The sequence below is a fragment of the Aethalodelphis obliquidens genome, unplaced genomic scaffold (assembly GCF_003676395.1).
Source record: "Aethalodelphis obliquidens isolate GAN/ISIS:26980383/991018 unplaced genomic scaffold, ASM367639v1 scaffold18, whole genome shotgun sequence".
Taxonomy (NCBI): domain Eukaryota; kingdom Metazoa; phylum Chordata; class Mammalia; order Artiodactyla; family Delphinidae; genus Aethalodelphis; species Aethalodelphis obliquidens.
Window position 1 is genome coordinate 12,774,073 of NW_020837962.1, and position 18,252 is coordinate 12,792,324.

General features: G+C 58.6%; 1 non-coding gene across 1 annotated transcript; it reads left to right on the plus strand.

Moving 5' to 3' along the window:
• The first annotated feature begins 3,058 nt into the window (after positions 1-3,058).
• TRNAR-CCU (transfer RNA arginine (anticodon CCU)) lies at positions 3,059-3,131 on the plus strand. Its single transcript has one exon. It is a non-coding gene; the product is annotated as a tRNA-Arg (tRNA).
• Positions 3,132-18,252: the final 15,121 nt, after the last annotated feature.

The window sequence follows — 18,252 nt, forward strand, 5'->3', positions numbered from 1 at the left end:
ACACCAGCCAAACAACCGTGAACATCTCAGTGGCCCAACAAAGAGTGACAGGGTCCCCGCAAACCCCAAAAATGCAGTTAAAGAGAAAGCAACAGACCAGCCAGTGCACGATGTACTCCAGCAAAGCACAGCTGCAAAAGCCAGACCCAGTGCCGGGCAGTCTGCAGTGACCTCAGCCCCTCCTGCCCCTTCTGCCTGGGACTCAGGTGGCTTTGCCATCCGTTTACACGGGTGCTAATGGCCAAGGGTTGTGGGCTGGGCAGCGGGAGAACCGAGGGGCCAGGCAGTGCCTGTGGGCACAGCCGTCTGCGCGGCCAGGGCTGGAGACGCCAGCCCAGTCGGGCCGTTGCCCTGTCTGTCGCCGGCCCTGCACGGCGTGCCTCGCTGGGTTTCAGCTGCCTTCCGAGAGCGGTCCCCTGCTTGCTGATTTGTGGCCGACTTAATCCCACACTAATTAGATTTCTGCGTTGGTGGCGAAAGGGCCCCGTGCCGTGCGTGCCAACCCCCTGGCAGCCCAGCCTGTGGCTTGTTTTGCACAGAATTTTAATTGTTTCCAAATTAATCCTCGGACTTGAGTGAGCTCAGCACAGATAAGCCGGTCGCCGGGAGGGGAGCAGCCGCGTTCCCATCTCCCCGGGCCGGGGCTGGCAGCCCTCCGGTGGGGCGGCGTGGGGAGGCCGAGCCTCGGACATGACGCGATCGCCCAGAAATGTCCAGGCCATCTCCCACCTCCTGCCTCTGAGAGCGCTGCTGGGCTGCCCGGCCCTGGGAGTTTTCCTTCTGTTTGCTCTTGGCTCAGCTTCCCTCCTAATCCTATTTTCGCCAGTTTCTATCCAATTTAATACAGCTTCTGTAAGTCAGAATTAATTACCCTGTGTGCTTCCAGCCCCGCGTCCTCTGCTCACCGTTCGAGGGCTGGGCTCAGAAAGGTGGGGCTCGGAAGGCAGGCAGGTGGAGGAGAGGAAGACAGCACCACACGTGGAGGAGGGTTTGGTGTCCCACTTCCACACCAGGGAGCCCTGCCAGGCTGAAGAGGCTGGGTCCCAACACTGCAGCATGAAGGACCAGCCTCTTCCACCAGGAAGCCTTCCCTGATTGCCTCGGCCTCCCCGGGTTCTGCTGACAACCACAACGTGTACCCAACGCCAAGCCCGCCATCCCCACCACCCTCAGGGAAAGACCCACGAAGGACTCGAGCACCTTGCAAAATGTGTCCAATACCTTCGGATAAAAAACCGAGAAAGATACCGTAGGCTACAGAAGAAACAAATAGATAAATGACTTCACCAAATTAAAAACTTTTGTGCTGCAAAGGCACCATCAGGAAAAGGAAAAGACAACCTACAGATCGGGAGATGTTTGCAAGTCATGTATCTGATAAAGGAGTAGTGTCTAGAATATGGGGAAAACTCGAACAACTCAGCAATAAGAAGACAAATCACCTACTTTAAAAAATGGGTAAAGGATTTTTTTTTTTTTTATGGCTGTGTTGGGTCTTCACTGCTGCATGAGGGCTTTCTCTAGTTGCGGCGAGCGAGGGCTACTCTTCGTTGCAGTGTGCAGGCTTCTCATTGCGGTGGCTTCTCTTGCTGCAGAGCACGGGCTCTAGGAGCGTGGGCTTCAGTAGTTGTGGCACGCGGACTCAGTAGTTGTGACTCATGGGCTCTAGAGCACAGGCTCAGTAGTTGTGGTGCACAGGCTTAGTTGCTCCGTGGCATGTGGGATCCTCCCGGACCAGGGCTCAAACCCGTGTCCCCTGCATTGGCAGGTGGATTCTTAACCACTGCACCACCAGGGAAGTGCTGGGTAAAGGATTTGCATAGACATTTCTCCAAAGGAGATACACAAATGGCCAGTTAGTACATGAAAAGATGCTCGACATCATCACTCATCTGGGAAATGCAAACTAAAACCACTATGAGATACCACCTCACACCCACTAGGATGGCCAGGATCAAAAAACAAAACAAACAGGCTTCCCTGGTGGTGCAGTGGTTGAGAGTCCGCCTGCCGATGCAGGGGACACGGGTTCGTGTCCCGGTCCGGGAAGATCCCACATGCCGCGGAGCGGCTGGGCCCGTGAGCCATGGCCGCTGAGCCCGCACGTCTGGAGCCTGTGCTCCGCAATGGGAGAGGCCACAACAGTGAGAGGCCCGCGTACCGCAAAAAACAAAACAAAACAAAACAAAAAAACCCCAGAAAATGACGAGTGTTGGGGAGAATGTGGTCATGGAAGTTTGTGCACTGCTGGTGGGAATGGAAATGGTGCAGCCACCAGGGAAAATAGTATGGCACTTCCTCCAAAGGTTAAACACAGGATTACCATGAGATCCAGCAATTCCACTTCCAGGTAGTCACCTGAGGTAATTGAAAACATATGTTCACACAAGAACTTGTGCACAAATGTTCATAGCGTGATTCACAGCAGCCCAAAGTGGAAACAACCCAAATGTCCAACAGAGGAATGGATGAGCATAATGTGGTCTATCCACACAATGGAATACGATTCAGCGATAAAAAGGAAGTACTGACGCACACTACAAAACGGATGGACCTCAAAATCATCACGCTCAGTAAAATAAGTCAGATACAGAAAGACACACACTGTACGACTGTCCCTTTATGAAATGTCCAGAACAGGCAAATCCACTGGGACAGAAAGTAGATTAGTGGTTGTCTAGGGATGGGGGCTGAGGAGGGGATGGCCGAGGGGTATGGGGTTTCCTTTAGGGCGTTTCAAAACGGATTGTGATCCTGGTTGCCCAACTCCAGTATCTGTAGTGAGTATCCTAAGAACAATTGAATCCTACACTTTATTTTTATTTTTTTGTGGTACACGGGCTTCTCACTGTTGTGGCCTCTCCCGTTGCGGAGCACAGGCTCTGGACACGCAGGCTCAGCGGCCATGGCTCACGGGCCCAGCCGCTCTGCGGCATGTGGGATCTTCCCGCACCGGGACACGAACCCGTGTCCCCTGCATCGGCAGGTGGACTCTCAACCACTGCACCACCAGGGAAGCCCATGAATCCTACACTTTAAAATGGCAAATCTTGGGACTTCCCTGGTGGTGCAGTGGATAAGACTCTGCACTCCTGATGCAGGGGGCCCAGGTTCAATCCCTGGTCAGGGACTAGATCCCACATGCATGACACAACTAGAGTTCACATGCCACAGCTAAGAAGCCTGCTTGCCACAACTAAGGAGACCACCGGCCACAACTAAGACCCGGAGCAGCCAAACAAACAAACAAATAAATGTTTCAAAAAATAATTAAGAAATTGCAAATATTACTGCAGGTTAAGTAATCTAAGAAAAGTGATTATAAAAAAATGAATAATGAGCGAAGAAAGGAAGAGGAAGTACCAAAAGAAACCAAGAAGTCCAGAGAGTTCCCAAAGCCCCCAAGACAGTTGAGGTGGGTCACACCCTCTGCTTCGAGCTTCCCGGTAGGCAGAGCAAAGATGGAAATGCACTCACAAATGATGCCCTTTGCCGCCGTGATCACATTCCAGGAACTCTCACCTGTCAGCCAAGTTCATCCCCAGCAGAAACAGGCAGGAGGCTGGCTTTACAGATGAGAGCACCGAGGCAAGGCCAAGGTCACAAGCTGGTGAATGGCAGAGACCAGATAGGCACCCGGGCACTCCGCACACCCCACTGCCTCCCCACCTGCCCGTTTGTGTCCACAGAGATGTGAGCGGTCACCACCAGCAAGAGTGGCCTTTCCAAAGGAGGTTCTGTAACCTGTTCTTGAAGACGGGGGGGGGTCACTCCCACAGGGTAACACACACCAGGACCAGCCAGGTGTCCCTTGCAGACAGAGGGCAGGATTGGGGGCAGCCGCAGGGAGCACATCCAGGGCTCATCACAGAAGGATGCTGGCCAGAGAGGCGGATCCTGGCCACCACCATGACTAAAGTTTAAAGAATGTTTGAAGCCTTGAGGATTTTATGAAAGGGCCCATTCCTGAGGGCATTTGGGAGCGTCTTGGTCCCTGGGCAGGGAGACCCTGCTTCCCGAGGTTGTCGGCCCGGCCCCCCACCCGATGCGCACACAGAAGCACGCACGCCCGTGGATTTGAGCAACGCTCCAGACATGCCTGTCTCTCCAAGGCCCCAGGCCCTGGGGGTTCCAGGCTTGTGGTCTCGGTGGTGTCTTCCTCTTCACCACTTTTCCCTGGGGCGACATTGGGCGGGGAGCAGGCGCCACAAGAACACAGTTCCCACGGCCAGCGGCCCCTCAGAAGCCCTGGCTGGGGCCCCAACAGAGGGGGAGGCCCGGGGGTCCCTGCAGCCTGTGCCTTGCTTGCTCTTTCCTGGGACCCTCCGCACTGGGCTCTGCCCGATTCTCAAGTGCCCAGCGTCGCAGTCCTGGGAGCGATGCACCAGTCTCGGGTCTCCTGCAGAGTTCGGCTCGGGGGCTGGGAGTCTCAACCCCTGCAAATCCTGAGGCCCTTTGCCAAAGAGAACCATGTCGCTGCCTGTGCCTCACTTCCCTCTACTGGACCTGGGGAAGAGGGGGCGCCCGGCCCCACAGTGACCCTGCCTGGAGTTTAGACAGGTGGTCGGGCCCTGCCTCGGATGTCAGAGTTCCAAAAGTGGCCCCTGGGGCGGACAGGAGTGCAGGGGCCTCCCCCGGGGCACTGCTGGATCTGTCCCGGCCTCTATCCAGCTGCTGGCGGTTCCTGGGCGCCGGGCAATGAGTTGACAGTCTTCACAGGCGCTCTCCCTGAGTGTGCTGTGTCCACAACCTTCTCTGAAGGATTCCAGTCCCATTGGGTTAGGGTCCGCCCCACTCGGGAATGACCACATCTTACCTTCACTAACTATAGCTGCAATGACCCTGTTTCCAAATGAGGTCCCCCTTGGAGGTACTGGGGGTCAGCACTTCAACACAGGAATTTTAGAGGGTCACAATTCAACCCTTAACATCCCCAACAGAATTCCACCATCAATACGACTCGTGTGAGGCTGAAATGTGTGCTGGGGAGTGGACCGCACCCGACGACACTGTTGGCCTGGGTGCAGGTTCTGGGCGTGGGGACAGCTCTGCAGGGCCTGGTTGGGGGAAGGGTTGGTGGTTCCGAGGGGTGCCAAGGCCCAATGGGCTGCACTGGGAACAGAGAGCACAGAGGGTGGGGTCCCTGGGGTCCTGCCACGTGGGGCCCGGGGCCGTGTTACGAATTTGCCCACCAGCTGACCTGAGATGGGATTACCCTGGGTTATCTGGGTGGGCCCAGTGTCATCCCAGAGGTCTTCAGAAGTGGACGAGGAGGCCAAGGAGACATGAGTGAACATGGAGGAGGGGGCTGAGCCAGGGACGTGACACCTCCAGAAGCTGGAAAATGCAGGAAACCATTCTGCCCTGGAGCCTCTGAGGGGCCGGCCCAGCAGACCCCGTGATTTCAGCCTGTGTGGGACTCCTGACCACCAGACTGCGAGAGAATAAAATGTCACTGTCTTAAGGCATTGAGTTCGTGCGATCTGTTACAGCAACCACAGGACACCAGTACGCCCCGTCCCCTCCCCCTCCTCATTCCTCCAGGAATGAGGCCCAGAGCCCTGTGCCACCAGGTGGATCCAGCTAACCAGCCACAGAGGGTTTTGACTGAATGCTGGGCTAGTGCCACGGAGAGTCCCCCAGAAGGACGAGAAGGAACACAGTACGGCCACACCTGTGACGGACACTGCACACCTGATGCCACGAAAGGCCACGCCCTGTGAGCTCCACCTCGATGAAGGACAACTCACTTTGATGGGTGACCAGAGCTCTGAATGTGCCTGTCCTCGTGGCCTAAGGCCTGGGGCAGGCTTGGGGGTCCTGGAGCTCATGGGAGGCCTGAGGGACCCCGATAGGGCTATGTGCCCCCCTGTCCCACCCCAGGCCCAGGAGATCTCTGTCCTCTGCCAACCCCGGCCCAAGCGGCCGGCCTGCCCAGCTGCTCCGAGCAGACGCAGCCACAGAGAGTGGGCCCAGCCCCAATACACACAGCCCAGAGCCCTGGCCGAGAGCAGCCTCCCAGTGGGAGCGGCCGCCAGCTGTCCAGAGCGCCGTCTCCGTCGCTGAGACTGGTGGGGTTGTGCCACCCCCAAACACTGTCCCTAAACTTGGACAGTGTGTACAGTGCTCCATGCCACCCCACTGCTCAGACAGGGAGACTGAGGCTCAGAGGGCCAGGGGCCACCAGCTCTGAAGCCCACACCCAGATCCCCACCCTAAAGGGACAGCTCACCCATCCTATTCTGTGCACAGACCTGGGGAGGGGCCAGGAGGGGAATAAACACCCACTGGAGCTCAGGCTGCCACTGGGGTGGGGCATCTAGACCTCGGTCCCCACCTCTCCCGGAGCTGGGAATGGTAGCCCACGAGAACTGTCAGGCCCAGAGGAATCCCAAGCCCCTGGCCCATCTCTGCCCTTGGGCCACTGCATCCCCCTCCAAGAAGTGCAGCCCGGGTGGGTCTCCAGGGCCCACACCTCATCAAGTAAGAAGGAGCTCCCTTGGGGGCCCTGCAGTGTGGGTGGGGTCCCTCAAGCCAGCCACTGGCCGTCCCTGCAGCCCTTGCCCATCGTACTCACCCCAGGGTCCTCCAGGGTCACGGCACCTAGGACCTCACAGGTGCTCAGAGACAGAGCTTCACCCCAGACCCAGGGCCCCGCCTCTTGGCACAGCTGCTCAGAGCCCAGCACACAGTAGAGTCTCCCTAAACACCCGTCAGATGCAGGTGGAGTAAGGGGCTCCTGGCCAGCAGCATCTCCCCCTGCCCCCGGCCACTAGGACTCCAGTTAGAGTTAGACCGCTGCCCTGGGCCAGGCTCAGCTCACCAGCCTCCACTCCCCAAGCACCCGGCCAGCTCCTCCTGCAGCTCTGTGTCCCCAGCGCAGTCAGGACTGCACTGGAGCCAGTGGAGGTTGGAACAGCCCACGAGGAGCCACTAGGGGTCCGGACACAGAGTGGATTCAGGAGAGGTGGGGCTTCCGAGCAGGAAGACCCCAGCACCTGCTTCACAGGCAGATGAGCGGGCAAAGAGGACATGTATGAACCTGTGCCTGCAACCTACATGTGTATGAGCACCACACATGTCCGCGTGCACGTCCCTGTGTGTGTACGAGCACGACAGTTTGTGCACGTGTGTGCACTTCTGTACGTGTGCATCTACCTTGTGCGGTGCTCCTGTGAGCTTTGGGAGCCGTGAAGAGCCCAGCCCAGCCCCAGGATCCCTGTGGGCCACAGCCATCTGTCCTCCCTGGACACTGTTGGAGCCGGGCCCTGGGCCTGGGGTGGAGCTGAGCAGGCCCCTCGGCCCTTCCCACCTCAGATACCCACCCTCCACCCCCCACGCCCCACTCTGTGACTGCGGGGAGGGCCTGTCGGGCAGGACAATGGCACGGACAAAGGCAGGGAGGTGGGACCCCGCGCAGCCTGTTCCCAGGACTGGGCAACATCGGTGGGACACCCCAAGGCCGAACAGCCAGGACCAGAACGGGGGCCTGAGCGCATGCGTCCCAGGACCCAGGGCAGCCCCTCCCAGCGCTCTGCAGTGACCCTGGGCTGCCTTCCCAAAAGTATGGATTCCAGAGCAGCTGTTCGGCTATCCAATCACCTTGGGAAATACAGACACACACTGCCTGGCAGTGCCGGGGTAATCCACGCCTTCCTGGGGACACGGTGACTACCGGAGAGCCCTGAAGACTGATTTTTCCACCCGATTTAGCCAGCTCCCCTGTCCCTCCCAGCATGGCCCCCACCGTGCTCTGGGTGAGCTGAAGGGTGTGGCTCCCCCATCGCCCCCCAATGGGCCCCACACTGAGGATTCAGGGGCCTTGGGTGAGAACCCTTCTTGCCGGCAGGTCTGTGCTTCTTCCAGTGTGTGTGGACCGGAAAGAGAACTCCACCAGCATCACAGACCTGCCTCAGGAAACCTCCTTTCAAACAGGCTTGAAGCTCAAGTGGATTTATTTTGAAGAAAAGTAGGTCACTAGTGGCACAGGTGGCCATGGGTCCAGCAAGACAAACAGTGTTGACAACATCCTCCTTGAGTGCGCACACGTCTGAACAAGTATTGGGGAGATAAGTTGGGTTAACAGGTGTCTTTCAGCACCTACTATGCACCCAGCTCCACGCTACCCGCCAGTTGGTATATTTAAGCAGAGAGAAGTGCGTCATCCCTGAGGCCCAGGAGCTGTGATCCCCGCGGAGAGTGGGCCAGGGGCAGGGGCAGGACAAGCCCTGGGGTTTCCTGACCCACGGTGGGAGGAGAGTAAGGCCACTGGCCGGAGGGGGAAGGAGCCGTGTCCCTGGCCTCATGGACACCCAGCTGGTCAATCATGGAGATGGTTTCTTCCAGCTCCCCAGGCCCGCCAGGCACCACACTCCTGCTCTCTCCATTCACCAGCTTCTCTCTCCTCCCCAGGGGGTTGTGGTCCATCAGAATCAGGACAGAGTCAACCCCTACGGGAACCTCCTCTACTATGTGGGACAGTCAGGTAGCCGGTGATGGATGGAGAGACCAAAAGGATGCGGCCACTAGCCAGGAACACCACAGATTGCCGGCAACCAGGAGGCCGCAGGAAACCAGTGCAGACAAGGGTCCAGGAACCCAGGACCACAAATGGGTTAAAACAACAGGAACTTAATCTCTCACAGCTCTGGAGGCCAGGTCAAAAATCAATGTGTCAACAGGGTTGAATTCTTCCTGAGGCTCCAGGGGAGGATCCTTCCTGCCTCATCCAGCTCCTGGTGACTCTGGGCCGTCCTGGGCTCCTGGCCACGTGCCCCAGCCTCTGCCTCCGTCCTAACACAGCCGTCCTCTCCTCATGTCTTTTTTTTTTTTTTTTCTTTTTTAATGCAGTACACGGGCCTCTCACTGTTGTGGCCTCTCCCGTTGCGGAGCACAGGCTCCAGGTGCGCAGGCTCAGCGGCCCTGGCTCACGGGCCCAGCCGCTCCGCGGCATGTGGGATCTTCCCGGACTGGGGCACGAACCCGTGTCCCCTGCATCGGCAGGCGGACTCTCAACCACTGCGCCGCCAGGGAAGCCCACCCCATGTCTTCTTAATGTCTGCCAGGGTAGGGCAACTCCGGGCCATGCCCAGTCCTGCCCACGGGACGGAGCCCGGTGCCCATGGCGCTAACCTGCTTGCTCCCCAGCATTCCTGGAATCATGTCCTCCTGGAACCCTTGTCTGCGGACACGCTGGGCTCAGGCCATCTCCCTTGATACCCGGAGATCACTGAGGGGAAATGCTGGCTGCAAGACGCTTGCACAGAGAACACCTGCCTCACCTTTCTGCGTTTCTCCTCCTGTGGAAGTGAGGGTCTCCTGCCTGTGGATGGGCCACATGGACGCATAGCCGGTCACCCCGAGCAGAAGCAGCCTCGGCCTAGCAGTGTCATGGAAACCACCGCGCTCGCCCCCACATGCCTGGAGCCCCGTCCGTCCGTGGCACTGCCGAAGGCCCTCTGGTTTCCGTATCGTGGCTCAGGCTGCCCTGCTTGTTAACAGGCAGGTTTTAAATTCAGTGTTAATACCACGGTCCAGCACTCGGCACCTCAAATTTACAGCAGGAAGTCCTCCGAGGTCCCTCTGCACCCAGCCTTATTTATGGCCTCACACTCGAGATGCCGGACGCCCCCGTCCACCCCACCCCAGGGAGCCTGGACCTGGGCACAGGATGGGGCGCAGGATGGGGCGGCGGTCACCTACAGAAGCGTGACTCGGGCCAGGCCTTGCCGGCCAGCAGCTGTGCCTGAAGCAGCTGCTGGCCAAGGCAGCCCGGTCGGGCCTGGAACAGGCAGGCCAGCCAGGTGCCCTGCAGCCAGGCCAGGGCCCCCACCTGTGCAGCCCCCACGTTCCTCTCTCCTGATGGACGAGGAGACCAGCTTGGTGGATGCTGTGCCCACCTGTCCCTCTGTGGGTGCCCCCCAGGCTGGGTCCTTAATGTCCCAGCAGTAGGCACATAACCTGCAGGGTGTGCTAGGAGGACGGAGGCTCAGACAGCAGCCTCAAGTCTCCCTCTGCCAGCATCAAGATGGCATTTCTGCAAAGCCCTTTCCATGGACGTTGTCTGAACACCTACTGTGCGTTCAGCCCACAGACCAGCCTCTGTGTTTAGCCTCGGCCCCAGAATGCCTCTGTGCTGCCCGCCGGTCTCCCGTCCCCAACAAGACCTGTGACCTCCCACCCTCATCCCCAGGGAAGCTCTGTTCTCAACTACCCCCCTTCCTCTATTAAAATCACAGGCCAAATCACACCTCAGAATGGGCTCTGGGGTTGCCTTTCTGCGTGGTCCATCAGGACCCACCAGCCGCCCCACCTCCCAGACCCCCCATTCCCCCAGGAGGCAGGTCCCTGGACGCCTCTTTCCCTGTCTGGCAGCTCCCTAGGCATCCATCTCCAACCAGCTCATTCCCCTCAGCGCCTGGGTGTTCCCCTCCCATCCACAGGCCCCTGCGCTCCCCAGAGCAGTCTCCCCACCACAGGAGTTGGCCTGGATCTGGGGGCTCCCCCACCTCTCTGGGCATCAACTGCTTGAGCTAAAGTAGGCGCTGCCCTGGGCGGGTAGCATCCCCAAAATTCACATCCGTCAGAACCTCAGAATGAGACCTTATTTGGAAATAGAGTCTTCACAGATGTAATTAAGTCAGAAGAGTTGGTCCTGGATTAGGGTGAGAGTTAATGCTCTGACACGTGCCCTTCTAAGCGGAGAGGACAGACAGAGGGAAGAGGGAGTCACACTGGGGTGAGGGGCTCTGACCTCAGGCTCTGGCCTCCAGAACCTGCAGGCAGTGTTTGCTGCTCTTCTAAGCTGCCCAGTTTGTGGGGGGTGGTTCCCATGCCCAGGACACTGACACAGGCACCTCATCCCTGCCCCTTCTCCCATGGGTATCAAGAGCCCATCAGCCCCATGGTCCCACCCTGAAGGACAGTCTGTGAGCAACGAGGTCCTGCCTTCCCTCGGGCGGGCTGGGTCGGGGGCAAGGACAGGACGCCAGCCATGAGGTCCCAGCCGTGGGTGGACACGGGAGCCCTGGGTGACGGGGTCTGCGGGAGCCAGGCTGGAGGTCCCTGCCGAGAGTCTGCAGGCCCAAGTGGGGTGGCCTGGGAGACCCTTGGGCCTTTGGGGACCTGCAGGGCTTCAAGGATCCCAGGGCCCCGGGGAAGGGGGCAGTAGGGAGTTACAGGAAGTCCGGCAGAAGCTGGTCAGGTTCCCCGCCAGGGCCTGGCAGAGCCCGCAGGGGTGGGAGGAAGACGTGGAGCCTTATGGGGAGGAGTGGGGACAGCCAACCGCCCCCTGCTGTTTGCACAGGGCCAGAGGGCTGTCCCAGGCCAGGCTCTGGTTACCTGGCCTGGCAGAGCTGCCCGAAGCTCCGGGCACATTCATCTTGCTGGGTATCCACACTCTCCTCCCTTGCTGGACGCCTCTAGGGCTATTTCAGGCGCCTGGTGAAGACACGATCCGTCTGGCCAGACAGGGGTATGGCCCCCGCCCACTGGGTCCTCCCTGCCCAGGCAGCCTGGCCCTGCATGCTGTGGTGACTCATGCCCACCATCAGGCCACCAGCCATCTCAGGGCAGGGTGGCCCGCAAGGATTCTGCTCTCCCAGCCTCCACTGCAGGGAGACCCCCATGTCGGGGACCACTGTGCTGGGGCCACCGGGCCTCTCCTTCCAGGTCCCAAGCCAGCCTTCTGCCAGCTACTTCCCCACCTGGAAGGGGGAAATCAGAGTTACACTGCCATCCTCACACTCCCTCGGGGTCCACACCACCCCCCGGCCTCACGCCACACCATCCTGCTCTGGGCCACGTCTCAGAACCCCACATTGCCAGGTGATTGAGCTGAGGGCCCACCACTGAGGTCCAAGGGGCAGGACAACCGTGGGTGACAGTTTCCCTGTGGATGGCAGCAGGAGTGACCAGCTCCCGGGCTGTGGCCACAGTGGGAGGGTCAGACGCTGAGACTGGCCTCAGTGCCGTGCCACAGGGGATGAGACCAAAGACTGTCTGAGTCTACGCCCACTGGGGCCAGGGTGAGTTCACACTGGTGGCACCAAGACCCCAGCCCTCACGGGCACCTGGCTGGGTGCAGGGAGGGGGTTCTTGTCCTGAATCCAAAATGCCACTCCACATGCCAAGCCCTTCACACCGCATGTGCCTGCTCCCTGCAGAGCGACCCCAAACCTAACAGAAGCCCCATACATCATGTGCTGTGAGCACCAGCACCCCTGTTCCCGACAAGGGGGTTCAGCACACGGGGCAGAGCTGAACTTGGACCCCCCACTGCCACCTCCCCTTCATCCCCATCACATTTTCCAAAAATTCAAATATGCACAGAACCCAGAAAATGAAATTGCTTCTGTCCGTTTCATGCTGCAGTTCCCATTCTACTCCTTATGTACCGGTTACTGGAAAGCAAGTTTCACAAACGGCTTTCTGTAAAGGACTTGTTTTTGGCGAGTTTATACAGCTACCTTTGTTCATATAAAAATCTGGAAGCTGCCTTCTGTGAGCTGGGCCCCTCCCCCTTGGACACTTAGGGAGGTATTTCTGCATGGAATATGGTCCCTGCTCTGAGGGAAATAATGAGCAGGCACAGTAAATTCTGAAGTGGAATTTGTTTAACCTATCACCCCCCCCCCTACCCCCCCCCCCCCCCCCGGCAGTAAGTGTGACACTGGGCGGCCTAGAGCACTGAGGTATTTTTATGACGCTTGGCAAGTCCGCTTGGGAGGCTGGAGGAGACCCGCCAATCGGAGCTGCTGCCGGGGTGGGCCCACTCCCCGGCTGACTCCTCTCTCAGCAAAGGTTCTGAAGCCTCACGGGTCTCTGCAGCAAACCATTTAATCGTAAGTTCATTCATTCATTCGTTCATCCATTCACGGCCAACTTCGCTCTCTAGCCAGGCTGGCTGCTGCTGGACAGGACCATGAAGATACTGCCCCCGGCCCCGGTCTGCCCTGACATGGTGGGACAGGCCATGGGGAGCGGGGAGTTTTGTAACACTCCCAGAAGGAAGGGCTGAAGGAAGAAGGAGGGTCCCAAGAAGCTTTGCTGCCCCTTGAGCAGCACATGCGGGTGGCCTTCACAGAGGGTGAGCTTCCCGGCTCTGGTCGTAAGCAAGGAGAGGCTGGGGAACCCCAGAGAGTACGCTGGGCATCTCCAGGAATGCCCTATCTCCCTGCTCGCTCACACACAGCGTGCTCCATGGGCCTCGGTCTGCAGCCACAGGGCAGAGCTGCTTCTTCCTGCCAATGGCAAGGATTTGGAAGGAGGTGATGGGCAGACCAGGAAGGTGAGAACTTGATCCGACACACACGTCCACACTGGAGACACAGCCCCTCACCGAGAGAGGCCCAGCTCATCACCTCATGGCCCTGGGTTTTGTGAGACTCTGACTTTTCGGCCCCAAAGCGCGATTAGGGCCCCATGACCATCCCATGGAGAGACTGTCCCTCCATGGCCATCAGCCTCCAGGGGCTGCTATAGTGTCTGGGATCAGCAGGGCATTCAGGGAAATGGGGACAGTTTCACTGCTAGAATGCCCTCCTGAAATTGACGTTTTATCATTTGAGTCTTAATTGAAATAAGTTAGGAAAATTCTCCCCCACTTGGCTTTGCAAAGCAAAGGAATCGACCTATGTGAAATGACGGGTGCCCATGCAGGTGCTGCAGCCCCAGCCCAGCTCACAGCCCGCATCTCTCCCCTCAGCCCCCACCTCTGCCCACAGCCCCCATCTCTGCCCACAGCCCCCTTCTCTGCCCAGCCTGAGGGCTCTGTCCAGCTCAAGCCCTGGGGCCTCGGGCAGCATCCCCACAGTCACCCTGCAGTCTCCCTCCACCCTGGAGGCGTGGCGGGTGCCACCTCTGCTCTGCATCAATATTGACCCAGCCTGGTGGGAGTGGGGGGCCCAGCGGCCCGCAGGGGGCTTGCAGAGTCATTCACGCCTGCCGTGCTCCCCAGGCCCCTGAAATGTTTGTGGAAAGTTGGAAACCACCCTGGGCTCCACATTTACATTGGGAAAAATAACAGGGTGTTTTGGGTTTTTTTTTCATGAAAAGTTCGTTAATGGCTTCTGGAGGGGAAAGAAACCTTGAAACCTTGGTATCAAACTTACCAGGAGTGTGAACCTCACTGTTGTGCCTGCCACGAGGCCCGGCAGGCGTGGAGCCAGGGCAGAACATTCCGGGGCGGCTTCTCCTCAGAGCACTGATGCCAAGGTTTGGTTTGGGGGAGGGCCAGTGCGAGACTGGGCACTGTGTGTGTCCAGGCTGTGCTTCCTGCAAAGGGGGACCTGCACAGGTAGCATGGAACCCTGATGAGTAGACAAGATCACAGAAGCTTCTGGAACCTCTCCCAGGGTGTGGACACAGCTGCCTAAGTCACACTGCACTTGACCTGCAAGTATTTCAGTGGCTTTTGTCTGCTCAGGTGGCCAGAGAACAGAGCCCCACTGACAGGGGGGCTTAATAGCAGGAATGTGTCTCCTCCCAGTCCCGGTGCTGGAGATGGAGATCAGGGTGTGGGCAGGGCTGGGTCCTCCAGAGGCCTCTGTCCTCGGCATGCACACGACCGCCTTCTCCCTGTGTCCTCCATGGTCTCCCCTGTGCGCGTCGTGTCCTGATCTCCTAAGGACACCAGGCATGTTGATTAGGACCCATCCTAACAACCCCATTTTTACCTTCACCACGTCTGTAAAGACCCCCTCTCCAAATACAGTCACATCCTGAGGAACTGGGGGCTGGGGCTTCAACACAGGAACTTGGGGGACACATTCTGCCCATGAGAACTTCAGTCTCTGACAATCGCCCTGGGGTGATGGTGAAAATAAAAATCACTGCCCGGACGCTCAGAGTTTTGTAGGTGCATCATCCCCCTTCAGCCCCACAGACAGGGGCATCGTGATCTCCCCATTCCCAGGCCCAGGGGTGGGGCATGGAGATGGGGACACACTCGCTGTCCAGGGGTCCCAGGCCTCTGCCATGGGAACCCCAAGGGACATGCAGGACCACAGGATTGGTGGAGAGGATGGAGATGACTTGTAACTCACTCTGAGCAGTCCCCAGGAGTCCTGAAGCCACACCTGCACTAGGCGCACCAACTCTCTGAGCCTCAGTATCCCCATCTATAAAGTGGGTACAACCAGAGTCCCCACCTGGAGGTCACGTGTGTCAGCACTTTGGCTGGCACTGGAGGAGAAGGTTTCCTTTCCGTGGCCACTCTCATTATCATCAACGACGTCACAGATTGGGAAATCACATCCAGGTGCAAAGGTGGGCAGAGGGCACACAGCTCCTGCCAGAGGCAGCACCCAGATGGGCCTGAGCGACCAGTGCCCTGGAAAGTTTCTCCTCCCCACCTCCCCCAGGAAGGCTGCTGCCTGTGCGTACCCCTGACACACGGGCCCGGCCCCCACACGCCCGCCCTAGCAAAGGTGGGGCCTGGCCATGGAGGAGCACGGCCTCCTGAGATGCCACGGCCTCTGGGGGCACCAGGGGCCACTGCCTGTGGCCAGCACTTCCTGGGGGACCAAGGCCTTCCCGCTCCCCATGGAGATGCACCAGCCTTCCACCTGACCGTTAATGGGGCCTGATAGCTAACAAATAATGAGAGGGAACGGTATGCAGGTGGATTTTCACTGGGGGGTTTGCCTCATGTGCTCTCTGGGGAGCAGGGTGAGTGGGACCCTGGGTGACCAACGGCCACTCCAGCCCCTTCTGGGGCGTGTCTGGGGTTCTAGCCCAGCTGGGCTGTGTGAGGGGCCCATCCCTGACTCCAGCCATGGGCAGCACTTTCCAGGAAGCCTGGAAAATCTCCTTGGGACCCGCCCCTTCCTCAGAGAGTGGTGGGTGACTTGGGGAGGCGGGTGAGCCCCTGGGCCCCATGGGGCCACGTGGACGGGTACAGGGTATGTGTGCACGCAACCTGTGGGGCCCGGACGAGGAGCACCAGCTCCTCACTCTGAGCCACGGTCCTTGGCTCTGGGTAGACCCCGTCCACACCCCCAGGGAGACCACATCCCCTCCTGCACCTTTACAGTGTCTTCTCCATGCCAGCTTCTCCCAGGAATGCCAAAGGCTGTCCGGGATCCTGGGCCCACACCCCCGGCCTGGCCCAGGCCCCCCACCCCTCCTGCTGGGCCCAGCCCTGACAAGGACTTTCATTTCTCCAAACTCAAAGCCACTCCCCGACCTGGGAGGGCCAAGCCTGCATCCACTGCTTGTATGACATGGCACCTGAGCTTCAGTCCCCTCCTGCCTAGGAGGAAACCCAGCCACCTGGCCGGTGAAGCCTCTGCTCAGCCAGTGCGCCTCCGCCCTCCCTGGCCCGAGCAACCTCACTTTGGTCTTTCAGTTTTTGGAAAAGTTCGGATTTGTCTTTAAATGACCACAATACAAATGGTCTGGATGAGTCACCCCCAAACCTGGGTCATCTTGGCTGCCATGAATCTTTCTATTTTAATTTATTGAGTTGAGATTCACATAACATAAAATTAACCATTTTAAATGAACATTCTCAATTCGGTGCAGCCACCACTTCTCTGGAGTTCTGGAAATTTTCTACCCCCCGGAAGGAAACCCCGGCCCCATCGGTCACTCCCCATGCCCCTCCCCCAGGCCCTGGTGATCAGTGATCCATTTTCTGTCTCTGTGGATTTGCCCGTTCTGGACATTTCGCATACATGGAGTTACACACTATGTGGCCTTCTGTGTCTGGCTTCTCTCGCTAAGCATCATGTTTTCAAGGTGCATCCATGTTGTAGCAAGTGTCCGTGCTTCATTTCTTTTCATGGCTGAGTGATACTCCGAGTGTGGACGGACCACACTTGTTTACCCCTTGGCCTGGCCCTTGTCACCAGTTGTCCCAGGGCCACGGGAGCAAGCACTGCCGAGCCTCCACACTTGGTCCCAGCCCACGTAGCTGGCCACCACGCACCAGGTTTCGGCTTTGCAGCGGTTTATTCTGGGGACAGGCTCTCCAAGGACAGGTTGGATTTCACTAATTTTTTTTTTAAGTGAGCTTTTTTTTGGGGGGCCGCACCGCATGACATATGGGATCTTAGTTTTTCCTGACCAGGGATCGAAACTGTGCCCCCTGCAGTGGAAGCACAGAGTCTTAACCACTGGACCATCAGGGAAGTCCCTGGATTTCACTCATTTTAATCAGCCCCGGTGTGGCGTATCAGGGCCTCAGGGCCGTCCCAGCTGCCCCTCTGTGCAGAGACACTAATTCCCTGTTCACAGAGGTCACTCACGTCTGCCGTCCCCACCAAAGGGCAGCCCCCATCATTTCAGAAGCAGGCTCTGAGGCTGGTGTAAAGGGGCCACCTGTGTTCAGTCACCTGATCACTGCAGAGCCCCCCACATGAGGAGCAGTGCCCAGACAGGCTAAGAAGCATATCTCAGGCTGTGTGGCCATGGGCAGAGCGGGAGGCCAAGCCCCGCAGCCTGCCCAGGGTCCAGACCTTCCCTCTCCGCTCTCCTGAGCTCAGCTTCCAGCTGACTTTCCTGCTGGCATTCCGAGGAAAATCCAATCCTCCTGGGTGGAAACGGCATCTGTCCAAATGAGTTTTCCGAGTCTGGTTGAAAACACTCTGGGAAGCTCCAGGAGAGAAAATGTGGTTTTGATTTTCTGGGGCAGCCAGGCCCCCAAACTCAGCCCACGTGGCCCAAGCACGAGTCTCTCCGATTCTCAGCCAGATGCAGCGCATCACTGAGCAGGAGCTTGCTGACAGGTGGCCTCTCCCCAGGGCTTGGGGCTCCTGTCCTAGGGTGCTGCTCCCTCCGGCCTCACCTTGGACAAAGCCCGCGTCTGAGCTCTGACTGGTCACTTCTCAAGGTCACTAAGAAACTTGGGCAGGGAAAGAGCTGACCCCATGGGGCTTCCGGGACATCCCGACCAAGCCTGGGTTCACAGCTGCTGCCTCCTACCTGGGACTGTCCAGCTAGGTAGTGAGCTCCTCTGCACAAGAAGGTTGCCAGAGCAGCTGGGCACGTGGACAGAGGCGAGGTCCTCCCAAGCGCCCATGCCCATTCTTGTCTGAAGTCAGAGGTGTTGGTTGTGTCCACCTCTGGCTGGAGGATCCCAAGCCCGTAGGCAGCAGGGAGGGTCCGGCCACCCAGAGTCCATGGAGGGGGTCTGTGGGCGGCTCCTGCTTCCTCTCCCAGGCCAGACTCTTGGGAGCCCACAGGAGCACTTTGGGGGAAACCCGTGGCCTCTGGGGGCTGAGGTCATGGGGAAAAGGTCTTCCTGCTCCC